At 38.4% G+C, this 17,847-nt stretch overlaps 1 protein-coding gene and 1 pseudogene across 7 annotated transcripts in view; one reads left to right on the top strand and one right to left on the bottom strand.

The window, feature by feature from the left end:
* The window catches only part of ARID4B (AT-rich interaction domain 4B), a 113,452-nt gene that overhangs the window by 73,440 nt on the left and 22,165 nt on the right, over positions 1 to 17,847 (bottom strand). The gene's annotated exons all lie outside the window — the stretch shown is intronic.
* On the top strand, positions 1,580 to 1,700 carry LOC118613476 (annotated as a pseudogene).

Genomic DNA, 17,847 nt, shown 5'->3' on the forward strand with positions numbered 1-17,847 from the left:
AACATCCAAACATAAACACTGTATATTTGCCACCAAATACGACTTCCTTGATCCAACCTTTAGATCAAGGCATTATTTCCACCTTTAAGATTAATTATATTAAAAGAAGTTTTAATGATATTTTAAATAAACTTGAAGATAATGAATCACTTACGGTAGCCGTAAGTTGTATCGAGAATATTGCTTTAGCTTTGAGTGCTATGAAGTTGTCAACTTTAAGTGCTTGCTGGAAAGCAATATGGTCAGAAGTGGTTGGTTATACCAGGGAATATGGTTCCAGCATCTGAAGAGTGACTCACTGGCATTATTGATTTATTAAATAAATCTCAAGAAGGCTCTGACAATTTGAATGTAGATAATACTAACAAATTACTGGTTGATCATGAATTGACTGATAATGAATTAATTCACTTAATAACTGAAGCCCATTCTGCCAATGAATATGGCAGTAACCCTGAATCAGTTTCATTCACTGCAGAAAATATTTACAAAGCTCTTCAATTGGCCACAAAACTAAAAACTGCAATTCCAGATATTGATCCAAACATCCAATGAGCCTTAAAATTTTGGAAAGATTTTTTTGAATGTTGCAGTGAATATTCGAAAATTCATGAAAATTTAACAAAAGATGGATTGGAAAAAGATCATCTAAAAACATAAATAATGAAACCAAAGCAGCACTTCCAAATATTCTCAGCAATGAAGATAGTGACGTTATGCCAATTAAAAAGAGAAGGTTGACTGCTTTAGATTACAGTAGACACCAACAGTGAGTAAAATTTATTTTGGTTTTTCTGAATTTTCATTAGAATTTTTTGTGGAAATATGTGGAATATTTTTGTGACTTATATTGGCCTATTTAGGATTTTTTTTTCATAATGGTGGGCTCTTTTTATGTGGTTTTCTTCTGCATTAAAAAAAAAGACATGTGGAATGGATAATCTACACAAATCGAGGGACAAGTATACATAATCTGTAGAAATTGGGATTATGGATTATTTTGAATTTTCTTATTAATACTTTTCTGTATTCTCCAATGTATCTGGAATGACTACAGTAATGAGAGTCAGTATAACAGAGTAATTAAGAGCACAGGCTCTTGAATTAGAGGCTTAGGTTTGAATCTACCACCTAGCTGCTGGGTGACCTTGAACTAAGACCTCTGTGCCTCAGGATATAATAGTGACTATCTGATAGAGGATGAGGGTTGAAATGCTCCATGTTAAATGCTGAGAATAGGGTCCAGCATACAGCGTCCAAAACAAACAAAAAAGGGTATTACTTAATAATCTGGGGTAAAATTATTAAAAAAATGTTTAAGTCCTACATAAAAAAGATCTTGCATATACAGCAGATGCCAATATAATGTGTGTGTGGGGGGGTGTTAAATATTATTTTCCTTATTCAAATCAGAAATGAAGTAATCATGCTGAATTTTAGTAGCAAGAGACTGTCTACAGGGATGCTCCATAACGAAGCTTATCACAAACCTTCAGCCTGGCAAAGACAATCAAGACTACACATCTATTTTGAGGTGACTGTGCTTTGGTCCAATGTAGAACTATATAAAGAATTGTCAGTCTACAGCCCTGCCACCCTGAACAAGCTCGATCCCGTCTGATCTCAGAAGCTAAGCAGGGTCAGGCCTGGTTGGGATACTTGGATGGGAGACTGCCTAGGAAGACCAGGGGCTGTAGGCAGTTTTAAAAAGAAAAAGGTATTGTAAACTGACAAGGTCCTTGCAACCTGTGAGGTCAACCAAGGGTTACTTCGCCTAAAAAAAAATAAAAAAATAAAAAAACCTTTTCTTTTTGCTCTGCTTCTCTAATTTTGGCCAATAACATGGGCCCATCTCAGAGGCTAAAATAAAATGTTTTTTATGTTGCACCTCCATGCCAAAAAGGAAATTAAACTACTAAATTACCACTCCTTTGTTTAGCAAACAGAACAGTTTTCTAGTTGTCAAGGCGACAGCTACCTCACCGTTATCCAGCACTGCTTAAACAATTATTTTTCTAGTCAATCTACCAAATGCCCTCACTGGCACCTAAAATCCACTTAATTCCACGGGAACACTAAAAAGCATAAGCGATTTTTAAATTAGCTATTGGTGGATAATAATCCTGCAAGAAGCCAAAATGCCATGTAAATGCCCAAATGATTCAACAGTAATCTCTAATGTGCCTTGGGCTGCAGTACATCAATATATAAAATGTTTTAGAAACAGAGTAGTTGAATCAATTCTCCAAATGGCTGACTAATGTTGACACTGCCTAGGAAATATTCGGTGATTTAAGATTTATTTTTTTAACAAAGCAAAACATGCTAATGACATTTGACTGAGAGTTTCTTAAAAAGAGTAAGCATTCAAACTGGTTACTAAGGCGGTGCCAATGCAGCCAGAACACAAAAACTAAATACGAGGACTAAATTTGATGCTAAAACGCTCAGTAAATACACTTAAACACACAAATAAATCTATAATAAGAACCTTTTGTACATGACAATCTCAGAGGCAGTAAAACCATATGGAGATAATTCCAACAGATAAATTTAAAAACCTCCCACCTATATACCAAAGGTGTATCATTTAAAAACTAAACTTAAAATGCACAATATTTTAGGACATACCAAAAATGAGTACATTGAAAAACTAACCAGTGCAATCTAATTTTCCTATCTCCCTTTTCATGGGGTACTAAGAACATGGTAGTAAGGGGTAAGGCGGGGGGGCACCGGAGTAAGGGACAGATGATGCGTATACGTGGCATTTAGGAGGAGTCTAGGGGAGCCACATGGAAGCACAGGCAGTCCCCGCGGCTAAGGTCATGGTGGGAGCTGAGCACGGACAGGAAATGTGCAGAATGGTTGGAAGATGTGTCACACTGACCAAAGAGTAAACTGACTGATCAATAAGTGACTATGTTGAGGATAGTAGGGACATGTTTCTCACTGCCAAAGAAATTTAAAAAGAAGAAAGGGGAAAGGCTATAAAGAAGTCTAAGGTCCTGGACTGAAGTTAGAAATACAAATTCATGGTTGTATAACATATATACACATACATACAGAAAAATGAACAAGTAGTAACAAATGTATATGTGCATATACATGTGTATTTGTGTGTGTGTGTGTGTGTGTGTGTACATCCCCAGATTTTCCTAACTCTGTCCACCAAGAAGACCTAAGAGCAACTAAACAAAAACATAGGCCCAATAACAAAAAGCATAGCAATGGCCTAAAATCTTGACTTCTAATTCCAACTTTCCTTAAAAGGAACCAGGAATCCTGGGGGAAAGGTTGATTTCAAAGTTGAGCAGGAAAATACAAGAAGAATCTGAAACATCTCATGCCAGAAGGTAAGGAAATGATTCATGAATGATGGTGACATTTCAAAGGATACAGGAGCCACCTTGAAGGGGCTCCTACTGACCAAATGGGGGAAACTTTGAGCATTAAAATAAATACTGGTTGTCCTATTACAAAACTATACATATGTTGAAACTGACTTAAGATGTATGTATTTCACTAAGTAAATTATACCTCGGTTTAAAAAGTTAATAACAAATTATCACCAATTCAATTAAACTGGCATCCATAAGTCCATATTGACAAATAAATAAGTAAATGCAGAAAAGGGAAAGCTCTTCCTTATAGTAAAATGTTAATAAATATAGAAAATAGAGAATCCACTTTTGGCAACAACCATCAAAAAGGCAACAGATTCAGAGCTGTCGACAGATGCTAAACTGATGAGTGGAGGTTTCACGAGGAACAGGATGTTGGCATAACCCTGGAATAACACTGAGTTATCAGTGCAACACTGTGATGCACTGAAGACAAGAGTAGCCTTTCTGGGATGTACCTGCCAAGAGTGATTCTGACAACGAGAAAAATTAGACAGACCCAGGCTGAAGTTACCCCACAGAACGTAAAGTCTATATTCCTCAAAACCTTACGAACATGAAATATGGGGAACACTGGAAAGCAGTTTTATATTGAAGCGCTCTGAAGAGACATGATAATCAAACGCAACATGGATTCCAGGATAGAACATGGACCAGAAAAAGAGAGAGAGACATTATTAGCAGACTTGACGAAATGTGAAACAGGTCTGCGGACGAAATGGCAGCGTTACACCAATGCCGATTTCCTGATTTAAGGGGCTGAATGCAGAATAAGAATGCCTTTTTCATTAGGAATTATACACTGGGGTATTAAGAGGTAATAGGACATCATGTCTGCATCTTGCTATCACAAAAGTTTAAAGATAATGATAACTAGTATACATACACACATATATATATACCCACATACGACATAGACATTACATTAATTCTGTGCTGTAAATTTAAAATTATCTGAAAAATAAATTATTTTTTAAAGTACCACATATCTGTTGGCTATTTGCATATATTTTTTCATGATTTGTTCTTTTATGTTCTTTACCCATTTTTCTGAGTCACTCATTTTTTTTTACTGGATTGTATAAGTTCTTAAATATATTTAAAAATTTTTTAAAATCAACCCCTTCCCCCAAATACAAAAATCTTCTCAGGATGCTACCTATATTTCCTAACACTCCTCCTGAAATTTAAGTTACTCTTAAGAATTTAGACCCACATCTATTAACCAGAGATGCCTGCATATTCTCAAATATTAACAGAGGGTATCTGCATATCCCTGGAAATTTAAATGATTCAAAATAGACATTCTAACTGGAACGTTCATCATCCCCAAAAAGGTAAGAGAGAAATACATCGGGGAGGGACGTTCATTAAGTATCTACTGTATTTAAGACACTGTTCTACATGCTAAAAGCAACAGCACTTTCCTCATGTAACACAAAGGTAGCCAATTTATTCTGCCCTCAGAAGAGGTTAATCTTATTTGTTATCTTGCTAGGTAGGTCAAAACCTCGTTCGAATGCAAATAAATCTGCTCTAGGGTAACATTACTCTCAGAACGTACCATGCTTATTTACAATATTTAAACTTTAATGATCTGGAAATTAGAGGAGGATCATTCTCCTTTTGGATAAGATCAAGCGGAAACTAGAGGAGCCTAGTGATGCAGTCAGTTCAAAAACCAGAATTACAAAGAGAAACCATAAACTGACCTTACGGTGTGTATCTTCCCTGGGCATGCAGTAATATCTACTGGCAGGAATTAGAAGGCATTAAGGAGAACATTTTGAAATATCATAAGTCGCTATGAATTCATCTAGAGAATATTTTCTAAGGGACTGCTTATCAAAAATAATAATAACCCTTTAAACCCCATTTCGGATGACTTGAAAATAACAGTATTACATTTTTGCTTTATAAAAATAATACTCGAAAACTAAGGGAAACAACCAGATTCACAGAAGTATCGTTCTTCTCAGGATGGCTATCAGAATACTATTCCAGACACCTTCCCCTGGCAGAATATCCAGATAGATAGGTGACAGCTGGGTCAACCACTCTTGGTTTACTGTAAATTTTTGTTTTTCACTTAATAAAGCCTGAACATTCTTCCATATCTTAAATGTGATTCTATAAAGTGAATGCTAATTACATCAGATTGTTCATCAGACCTCGCCATTGAAAAAAATCTATAACTCAAACAAGTTAAGAGGTTGCTTATCAATCTAGGGATCCCATGTGGATCAGAATATTTTCAGAATTTCATCATCAAGCCTTCCCTGCCATCCGCTGAGAAGACCACGCCCACCTCCCCATCAGCTAAATTCCGCCTCCTGGGGCTCTCTGACCCCGCGGAGGCCATGTAAAATATATTCACTGGCATCTCCGTCCATAAGCATTCCCAGCAGGAGAGAAAAGCCATCGGAGCCCTTAAGTTCTAGCATTTCACTTGCTGATCCATCTTCCTGAAGAAAATGTTGAAGAGAGGATCCACTGGGCTATGGTTACCTGGGAGAGACGATAAATTTCAAGGGGTTGGGGGAGGATTCACTGATGACACAAAAATATGGAGTATTTTATTTAGCTTAAAAATAGGTAAGTAAGCTTTGTTAATAAATATTTCTCGTGCTGACCTACATGAGCCCTGTGTCCTGTGAACGCGAACATCCTCGGGGGGAAGCGGGGGTCGCACAGCACGCAGGGGCGGCCTTGCTTTCAGCACGCTGTCAGGTGTGCCCGCACAGGTAAATTTTGAAGATTACATTATTCTTGTTTACATGAGTTTGTGGATATTACAAACTACAAAAGAGGTTCTCAAAATGTGCTCCTAGGACCAACAGCATTGGCATCACCAGAGAACTTGGTAGAAATGCAGATTCTTAGGCCCTACTCCAGACAGCCTGGAGCAGAAACTCAGGGAGAAGAAATCGTCAGTCTGCGTCTTAACTAGCTTTCTAGGGCTCCGATGCACCCCAGTTTGAGGGCAATGACCTAGAGGTTCTCTCTCTAGGTCCTCACTGGGAATGTGTAACAGACACATTCAGCGACTAAGAGATTCCCCATGTGGTTTCCTGACACATGCAGTATGAGGTTCATGGTGGGATGGCCAAACTGAAAGCCATAAGACTTGAAAGATGTCAGGATGGTGATAGTGAAAAAAAAAAAAAAATACTTATTATGCACATAGAATTACTTAAGGCAATAAAAACTGCCTCATTTAAAATAATATAATGCAGAAAGTAGCTTAAGAAGACTCTAGCAAAGAAATTACTAAGATAAACCTATCAATGGGAAAAGTAAAACCTAAGGAAATTGAAACCTAATGCTTCTCTGCAGAAAGGAGTTGATACAGCGGCCTGACTGCTTATCTTTGCCCTGCTTGTAAAGTTGGCCCTTGGATGACATCTGGATGGCATCTGGAACCTGGATTTCAGGAGGATCCCACAATTAACTTCTAAGAGTGGGTCACTGTGCCTAAACTGTGGGTAGAACCAATACGGTTCATGCTCAACACCTGCTCTCATTCCCTGAGTTGGAAATCTGGCTGTGTGCCAGGCATGGGTGCCCATGTGACCAGGCTACAATAAAAACTTTTGGTGCTGCATCTCTAACAAGCTCTCCTGTTGGCAACAGTTCAGATACGTTGTCACAAGTCATCCTGTGTGACTCTACTGGGAGAACACTCTGGAAGCCTGCACCTGGTTTCCCCCAGACTCCACCCCAAGCACCTTTTCCTTTTGCTGAATATGCTTTGTAGCCTTCTGCTGCATTACATCCCGCCGAAGGATGCCTACACACCGAGTCCTGTGAGTTTTCTCAGTGAACTACCAAAGCTGAGGGGGTCTTGAGGACTCCCTGATCGGCTCACTTCTATTGTGAGTGCTCTGACAGGCACAGAACGGGGTCAAAGACAGTGACGATCTCAGCAAATCTGACATGTTATATTATTTTTATTTGACCTGTTAATAAAATAAAAATTTTAATATTTTATTTCCAATTCCACTAAGAAAGTCTTTTTAACATATCTGGTAAGTCGAACCTGAACCGCATGCTCCGGCCGGGGCCAGTAAGGGCAGGGCACCCTCACCGACAGTCCATTCAGGGCAAGTGGCTTGCTGTTACCAAATGAAGGTGGAACACAGGCTTGGAAGGCCCAGGCGCGACCTGCGCGACCTGCGCGACCTCCAAATCGGGCCACTGGCAAAGGCAACATTTACTTTCGAGGAAATTTGGGAAGCACCTCTAAGAAGTCATGATCTCCCACAGTTCAAACCTAGAGTCCTGAGTAACTTCTGATAGTTAGTTGACATGTTGTTAAGACATAAATACAGAAAGAACAAAGTGGTTTCTAATGTGATCCCCAAATTAAAAAGTCACAGGCTTTAGACTGCAAGTGATGATTCGCCACGAGGCCGCTTCTCACCACGGCAACGCTACACGGCGCACCTCGGGGGAGCAGGCGTTAGTTATTAAGCACGAGCACGCTGGGTGATATCCAACATCTTTTCTTCACACCATTTAAAAGAACCAGGAGAAATGCTAGGAACATTAGATATATAAATGAAAATTAATAATTACTAATCATAGAATTTAGTAGCATATCTGAAGAGATTAAAATCATCAAAAACACAATCACTATGTAAAGCATGATGGAGCCTAACGATGGTCTCTAGTGCGTCCCAGGCAACCCATGTTCACCTGGTCTGCCCTTAACACTGTGACAGCGTGTGAAAACTGTGTATGGCCCTAATTGCTTATTTACGCCCTCAACAGCCGAAGTTTTTAAGTGGTCTAACACACCCAAGATCTTCAGATGTTACCCAGCACTGCTGCCTCTAACTCAAAGAAGGAAACAGTCTGCTCTGGATTACTTCAGAGGATACGATAAACTAAAGGCAATCCGTCTGGCAGACTCTGGGATAACAGTTCGCAAATTCAGTCAACACAAAAATTAAGTTTCACGGGTGTGTCAGATTTTGGAAGCATACGTTAAGTAAACCACGATGCTGTGGACCCTGAACGAAGACAGCAGATACATGAGAACAGTCAACCTGGAAGCCATAAAAGGGTTTCTGCAGGTCTCTCGACCCTGTGGTTGAAGCATTTGCAGAGACTGTGTGTGTGTGTGTGTGTGTGTGCGCGCGCGCGCACGTGCACACACACACACAGTCTCTGAAAAAATATATAGCACTTGTGCTTTCAAAAGACCCAGAAAAGTTTAAGAATTCCTACTGCATTATGATTTTTCATAAAGACTATCTAATTAAAATACGGAAAGGGAAAAGAAAAAGAATGCCTGGAAACAAGGTAATCAGATTTAACCAGATATAGAAATATTTACTGCTTTAGATATTATTTAATATTATAACAAAATGATAGATTTGACACACATCTTTTAAAACAAACAAACAAAGAATTCAGGAAAAGTACTATTAACCACTGGTATCAATAAGCAAACAGGGGTGGAACTTAAAGTGATTTTAAGGACACAACTATGAGAGGCAGAAAAAGCACGTAAACCTGGATTTTTTACTCAATGTTATTCCATCCTCCCTATCACGTAGTAACAATCTATCATCATCCTTTAAAAATCTATCTATAACTAATATACATCTACCCATTCAGGAGCCAGTGTTACAAATATTAAAAGAAAAATTACTGTTACCAAGTATTATACATATACACACACATTAAAATGTGAAGACTTAAAAAGATATACTAAAATGTTAAAGTAGTTATCTCTGCGATGTTTGAATTATGCGTAATCTTTTCCCTAATTTTCTAGATTTTCCATATTTTGTCTAAGTTTTTAATAAACAGAAACTGTTTAAATCAAATAAAATATTTACTTTTATTATAAAATATTAAACATTAATATTTAATATTTACTTAAAGGCAGTTATAAGATTTCTTGCCAATGCTGTACTATTTTCTTTTTTTCGCTTAGATTCTCTATAATGGAAATGAAATTATCTTACCCCTGTATTTTTAATAAATCTCCATTAATTCTGTAAGGTCCAACATCACCTGCTCTCCGAGTATACTGTAAAATTATCTTAAGATGCAATATGATTAAATGATCAAATTGAGAAAATGACATTGATTTTACTAGCTCTCCATCTGTTTATACTTATATAAGAAGTGTACCTATTAAAAATATAATGTGACGATGGCCTGTTGTTTCAACTAAAAATTAAATGACTTAATTGCAAATAATATACATGTTCACTTTGGCTTTTCTTTTTTCTATTTTTGGACTTGGTTTTCACTTTGCAAAAAATTCACTATTCTCTGCATAACTGACCCTATTGTCATTTCTATGGCTATCAAAAAGAAGTAATTATACTTCTTCCACAGAGATTAGATGCATTTGGTTAACCAGAGAACACAACATACCATCCTACTACTGTTTTTACTCTAACTTACACCTCATATTTAAGTGAGCACTAAGGTTTACCAATAATAGACACTTTCATCGGGAAAGTGAAATTAAGTTTAAAACAATTTTTTAAATGACATGAAGTACCAAAACATTTTATAATTTTTATGGCTTGATGTAAGAAAGAGGCAAACCTTGTAGCTAGTTATCTAGAAGTGACTCTCTTTTCCCAAAGGTTACAGAAAACCTAAGTTTTACTGCATCCTTGAGTAATATAACTATTTAATACTATCATAAAATGCAAACTTTCTATTAACTTGATCAGTTGTATAATGGCCAAATGGCTATTATAAGTTATAGATCCTAATTTCAGAAACAAACTTTGTGGATAAAAATACTGAGTTTTACTTTAATACAGAAAAGGCTAATCTTAAAAGCGCTTCTTTCAGACTTTAAAATGCTTACGTTAAAATTATTGGCTGACGTTTGCGCTTACGATATATATATGCCAGGCCCTGCGCTAAGCACTCTACATTGACTCCTTTAAGTCCACCTGTGAGGTAGGTACTGTTACTGTGCACATGGCATGACCTTTCCTTGAATTCATACACTTAAACATAAACATTCTCAGTCCCAATCGTATGAATATAGCAAACTACACTGATTGGGCATGTGGCATTTTGTGATGTACCATTTCTGTGTTCTGGAATCTTGGCTTATTGATTTCTAAAAAATGTGTAAGATATTATCTTTTCAAAATATTATTAGTCTTCTCTGACAGCCAAGATTGAGTAATAAGCAAATGGATTCACTATCCAGTCTGAAACAAAAAAACAATCAAAATAAACGATAATTTTCAAGTCACTGGACATTAGGCAAAGAAGAACAAAGATTCCTAAGAGACAGAAAAACAATGAGAAAGTCCTGTAACTGCCCAGGTTCACTGTCTGGAGAGTTATCGGGCCACGGCACAGGATGAGAACCAGGAAAAAGGCCGTGAAGACTCACTATGCTGAAGAATCAGAAGAACCCGGGAAGACGGAGGTGGCTGGAATTCATAGAACAAACCACCCAGCAGGAGAGAGCTGCACAGACAGAGAACCCTGGGGACCTGTGAGGGGCACACGCCTGTGGCGGAAACGACCGCGGGCCTTGGAAAGAGCCGCCAGCAAAAGGATTAGGGGGAGCAGCGCCTGGTGCTTACAAAGGGCCAAACACAGACTGGCTCCTGCCGGCCAGACCAGAAGGACTGATGAACTATGGGACACCGGCAGTGCAATCAGGAAGGCTGCCTTAGTAGTGAAGAGTAATTGGCCCTCGTCTGAGTACTGCTCGGGCCCAACAAATTTTAAAAGCAAGACTGAAAAAATCACTTGTTTCCAAATACCTACATCTGAAGGAAAAGCTCGGGAAGATTTAGAGGACTACAGAAATATCTAGTACCTACCATGGCAAAATTCACAATGTCTGGCATCGGATCAAAGATTATCAGGCATGCAAAGGCGTAGGTAAACACGACCCATAACGAGAATATGAATCACTCAAAACGGATCCAGAACTGTCAGAGATGTTAGAGTTAACCCCTACAGACGTCAAATACATAAAAACTTCTGGATGTCAAAACTACAATGTTGGAGATGAAAATAAATTAGATGAGGAAAAGATTAGAAGACAGAGTAACAGAAACTATCTAAAATATAACAGAAGCGGGTGGGGGTGGGCGGTGCAGAACCCTACGTATGAAAAATGAAAAAGAGCATCGGGAGCTGTGGCAAACTTCCAGTTGCCCAATATACATGCGACTGGAGTCGCCAAAGAAGAAAGGGGGAAGCAAAAATTTTTTGAAGAAATAATAGCCAAACTGTTTCCAAAGTATATGAAAACTATAAAACTAGAGAGCCAAGAATTTCAAATCCCAAGCACAAGTAAGTAACGCTATCAACCAACTTGAAGTGATTAACGTCTACAGCATTTCACTGAACAAGAACAGAATACACATTCATCTCAACTGCACACAGAACATCCACTACGAATATATTCTGGACCATAAATCAAGTCTCAATAAATTTGAAAGCATTTAAGCTAAACGAAATAAGACCACAATGGAATTAATTTAGAAATCAATAACAAAATCTCTGAAAAGTCTCCAAACATTTGAAAACTAAGTAACACATATCGAAATAACCCTAGATCAGAGGGGAAAGCAAAAGAAAAATCGGAAAGTATTTTGAACAATATGAAGACAAAAATACAACAAAGAAGGTGCCGGATGTTGCTAAAGCAGTACTTACACGTAAGTTTACAATACTTACTATCGATAATAACAAAAAAGGTCTCATATCAATGACCTCACCTTCCAGCTTAAGAAACTAGGAAAAGGAGAGCAAATTAAACCTGAAGTAGAAGACAGGAAATAATAAAAATCGACATGAATATCAGTGAAATTAAGAAAAGAGAAAATTAATAAAAACAAAATCTGACTTGCTGAGATTAATAAAATTACTAACCTATCCAGGTAGATCATGAAAAAAAGGGAGGAGATGCAAGTTACCACTATCAGGAATGAGGGATATGACATCACTACAGAGTCTACAAACACATTAAAATAAGAAAATGTTCGAAACAACTCCATACCAATAAATTCAACAACTCAGGTGAAATTTACAAATCCCTTGACAGACAGAAACTATACACACTGGACAAGAAATTACAACTGAAACAGACCTCTATCTATTTTAAAAATTGAATCTGTAATTCAAAACCTACCCACAAAGAAAACTTGAGGCCCCAATAGCATCACTGGTAAGTTCTATGAAACATTTAAAGAAGAAATCATTTCAACTCAACACAAACTCTTCCAGAAAACTGAAGAGGATTTCCAACTCCCTCTGCAAGGCCAACATTATCCTAATGTACAACAACATTATGAGAAAAGAAAACCACAGGCCAGTATCTCTCATGAGCATAAACATAAAAATTCTAAACAAAATTTTAGCAAACAGAATCCAACAATACACGAAAAAGATAGCATATCATGATCAAGTGGGACTTATTCTACAAATGGAGGATGATTTAAAATTCAGAAGTCACTAAATGTAACTAAGCATGACCAATTTTTGAAAAGGAAAAAACATGATCATCTCAAAGACACAAAATGTATTTGAGAAAATCCAAAACCCCTTCCTGATAAAAGCTCTCAGGAAACTAGGGACAAGAGGCAATTTCCTCAAGATGAGAAAAGACAAATAGGAAAACCCTGCAGCTAACATCGTATTTACTGGTGAAAGCCTGAACTCCCTCCCCTGACAAGGAAGAACAAGAGGGCTGCCCACTTCGCGCTTCTACTCAGCACTGTACCGGAGATTGAATCAAGAAGGAAATATAAAAGGCATTTAGATTGAAATAGAGTGAGCAAAACTGCTTTTATTGGCAGGCGACATGATCGCTATAATCCAAAGGAAATCTACATATATAATCAATACAGGGAAACTGTATTCCTACATGTAAACAATCAGAAATTGAACATAGTGATCAGAAACTGAAATTTAAAAACAATACCATTTACAATAGAATAAAGAATTACTAAACACCAGGAATAAGTCTGGCGTAAGACGAGAGCTCTCGTTCTGGGAGTACCAACTGGTAGGTCAAGATTCCCTTACACAGTGCTCATCAAACTGTGAGTTACATCCTGTGAGTTAAACTAATGACTGACTGTAAAGATAATTTGGTAGGTCCTGACCAGCAATTCAAAAACGCAGTAAAAAGAATAGAAAATATCAGAGTGAAATAAACATAAAATTATCTTAGGAAATTTGTGTTTCCAGTGTCTATTGTATGTACGTGTATTGGGAGGTTATATAAAATTATGTTCGAACAAAGTCTGAAATACACTATTTAACCCTAAGAGCTATTTTTTTTTCCCTTAAAAACCCACCAAAAGACATGGCTGAGGGTTGAGGCCAAAGCAAAGAATGAGAGCGCCGGCTCCGAGCGCTGGCCCTGTGGAGGAGCTAGAGGCGTGGGTGCCGGAAAGCATGACCAACAAAGGCTCAGAGACTCAAAATCAGGGGGCCCGCCGGGCTCTGCGCTCAGCCGCGTCAGGCTGCTCACATTTCAAGTTCTCCCGACCGACGGGGCCTTTGGCCCCAGGGTTATATGTCCTTGGAGCAGCCCTCTCCCTTCTCATTCTCCAAAGTTCTGCATAAACAGAAATACAACTCTGAATTTCCCAAAGTCTCTGTATTCTTCCAAACTTCTGTGCCCCAGGTCAGAGCACAGACTTTACAATTAATGTTTGACTCTACTTGCTTTATGACTTATCTTTATACCATCCCTCTGAGAATCGTTTATAAAGTGAGTGGCAGGAGACTTCCTGTAAGGAGACGGGAAGTCATCACTCCCAACCACACAACAAGACAAAAACTCGACAAACTGAAAATCAGAAACTCTTCTCAGATCTATTAGAGAATTGAGGTCCCGGGACAAAGCACTGCCCCCAAAATCAGAGAGATGAAGCGGCAAATACGGAGCATTACGCCGGAGCAGGGAAGACGTGCAGGAGAACGCTCTGCCGGAGCTACTGAGGGGTAGGAAGGCCTGAACTCCAACTGATGAATTACCGGGGGCTCAGTTAACTCAGAGTATAAAAGTCCAGGGAGGATCAGTGTTAGGGGAACCCCCACACTTTCATGAGCCAACTACCAGGTTCTCAAAGATCAGAGAAAACTCCCCTCCTGGCAGAGGAAGAGGAAAAACTTTCACCATTTGAAATAGGCCCAGAGGCATTCTGTATTTCTTAACGAGGCCTTCCCCTCAAGAGAAACTGTTCTACCAGAACCTAACTGACCTGTGAGAAGGGAAGTGCTCAGCTCCAGCCCTCTCAAGCCTTCCCACCTCATCTAAGGAAGAGAAGGGCCCGAGACGCCCTTGGGTTGAAAAGGTCAGAGCCTCGGGACACCTGCTCACTAAGAGATCACAGGACTACAGAACGCCTCCCCGCCCCCACACCTTTCCATCACACCAGCGGTAAGATTCCCAGTGAAAGAACCGCATGTATCAGACCTTGTTTAAGAAGTCTCGAGGAAAGCGTTAAGACAAAAACAAAGACACCAGAGGAAATTTTAACCTCTGACACCTACAGCGACAGCAAACAACAAATGTAGTCTAACTCAATGTAAAAGCTTCCATTAAGGGCTGCATACTCAATTCCTTTTACCCCATACGTCACATCCAGCCTTTGATAAAAATAACTAGGCATATGAACAGTTGGAGAAGAAGACCACGCATCAGAACCAGACGCAGACGTGGCAGAAATGTTGGAATATCAGGGAATTAAAAGTTAAATGGCAGACATCAGTCGACTCTTCTGAATGCTTCAGCACACATATTGCCTTTCTAGGTTTTAAACTAAAACCCACATTCCCTGCCCAGAACTCTGAAACTGAAATGTCCATTCTTTGCAATAACAATAATAAATTCTTGTATCATTGGGGGAGGGGCGGGGGAGAGAGGGAGAGAGAGAGAGAGAGTGAGTGTGTGTGTTGGTGGGAGGGGAGAGGAGGGGGAGTTGGCATAGAAGACTAAGACTAAGAAGCTAGCGGCAAATTTTTCTCCCATTCGTCTTCGGGTTCCTCCTTCCTCTGCCCTCTGCCCTGTTTCTTCTGTTCCTACTATCACTAGGTGGGGAAAGAGGAAGAGAAAGAGAGGTAAAGGGGAAAAATGGCTGAGAGTCAGGTCGTGTGACAGATTAACCAAACATTTGCTAATTCACATATTTGACCTAAAGCCTATAAACATATCAGGGACTAGTTAGCAACTGGATGTGCGATCCAAGAGCTAGTCTTTGTTTTTCAAAGAAACTGGTGGAGGAAACAGTTAAACTAGTGAGCAATTACAACACAGAACTACTTTGACCAGGTTCTGTACAAGGAGCGCACAGAGGGATGTAATTCAGTCTTCGGATGCTAGGGAAGGATATGTGAACGACAACGGTAGTCTGGGAAAAGAATCAAGATGTGAAACGACCTATAATGAGAAATATAGTCTGGAGAAATACAGTGCGAGGGGAAAGCTGGCAATGTAATAGGCTACAATTTTATTAATGACCATATCAAGAAGCATGTTGATAGTGGAGAAGCATGGCCTGACAGCAACAGGAAAAACATTACAAAATCTTATTCAGAGTGACAGGATCTGATGTATGTCTTAGATCGCTGTGGCTGCCATGTGGAAAATAGACTCCGTGGACAGAAGACAGAACCACGGAGTCTGCTTAGGAATCTCCTGCCATGATCTAGAATGAGATGTAAGACAGGGATGGAGACAGAAAGACTGACCAGAGACATCTTTATATTCAGAGGCTAACTGAATAAAGGGATAAGGAAGATCATCCTTTTAGAACTTTCTGTCTTCCTCTCCCTGCTGACTCGCACTTCATAAAAACAGATCTGACCCCGGACCAGTAAGTTAAGAAAACTCAGCTGGAGAAATTCCAACTGCAGGAGAGGCTCTAGGAGCAAGGGAGAAGACAAGAGAACATTCCAGATGAAGCTACAGGGGAAGAACTCTGTTTACGATCTTGAATGTATTAGAAACTACTGGTACTTATGACGGTGAGAAAGGGCCTACCTATTGCCATTCTTGTTATCTGCCCGAAAATGATGAACATGTATCACATCAAGCAAATTAATATCTAATTATCAGCAAATTAGTAAACTATATTTTTATTCTCTACCTAGTGACTCAACTGGCAGCTATTTTCATTAAGAACTGTTAAATGAGCCTAAAAAAATGACTTCATAATTCTCATATGAATTCTTGATTCCCAAATTTTAGTCTCTTTTTCATCACACAAATTAACACATGAATTTGCTTTATAAAAATATAAAGCTATAGATATATACAAGTAAATCTGTCTCTCTGCATCTTGCCTCACATCCTTCATGAACTTCACCATCAACTAGTGAGGGTTTCTTTAGTTTCCTTTCTCTGCATTTACAGGGAGCTGTGTACAAAACAACATGCTTTCGCTGGCAACATACGTTTAAAATTAGCTTTTAGTTACACTATCCATGAACACATTATCCTTGTACAAATAATAAAACATGAAACTAAGTCCTAAATTACCACACCAATCTCAACTCTTCCCATTGGTAATCACTCTTATCATTTTGGCATATGTCTTTCTAGATTTTTTCCAGACTTTTTCATTTATATATATGTATACATATCCATATATATGTATATAATGTTTCTATGAATATATTTTTACGTCACTGGTACTATATGTAATACGTTATCTTTTAACTTTTCCTTTTCATTCAAAAACAAAAAAAATGTTTTGGAGATCTTTCCAATCAGTAAACACTGACTATCAAATTATTTTGTAGGAATTTACCACGGTTTGTTTAGCTTGTCCTCTACTAATGACAGTAAATGATTTCTAGTTTTTCATGATTACAAACAAAGCTCCATAAGCACATCCACACAGACTTCCTTGTGTACCTGTACAAGCATTGCTCTAGGGTAGATATCGAAAGAAAACACAGAATATGCATATTTTTCTCATTTTAAGATTTAATGCAAATTCTCTTAGAATTTCTTTTTTCTTTTCTTTCTTTTTTTTTTTTTTGGTTACACCTACAGTACCTGGTATTCCGAGTACTAACCAGGCCCGACCTGCTTAGCTTCCGAGATCACACAGGACCAGGTGTGTTCAGGGTGGCATGGCCATAGACTAATTTCTAAGCTGTAATTCTGGTGCCTTGAAGACCAACACATAATGAAACAGAAGATCCTTACTTACAGCAAAGTGTTCTATTTCCAATCAAAGCTTTTTCAGTACCAGAGCAAGGTAACAGTCTGGCATCTTGAACACAAATCATATTAATTTCTTTGCCAGTTATTATCAAAGTGATACTTGAATAGCCTTGGAAGGTATATGTATTCAATCTAGTGATTATTATCAAAATTAAAAACACATGTAATCTTAGCCCCAGCAACATATGCCAAAATTCATCCACGATATACTTGTACATCTGTGAGATAACCTATGTTCAAAGG

Source organism: Rousettus aegyptiacus, unplaced genomic scaffold (genome assembly GCF_014176215.1).
Source record: "Rousettus aegyptiacus isolate mRouAeg1 unplaced genomic scaffold, mRouAeg1.p scaffold_m13_p_18, whole genome shotgun sequence".
Classification (NCBI taxonomy): Eukaryota; Metazoa; Chordata; class Mammalia; order Chiroptera; family Pteropodidae; genus Rousettus; species Rousettus aegyptiacus.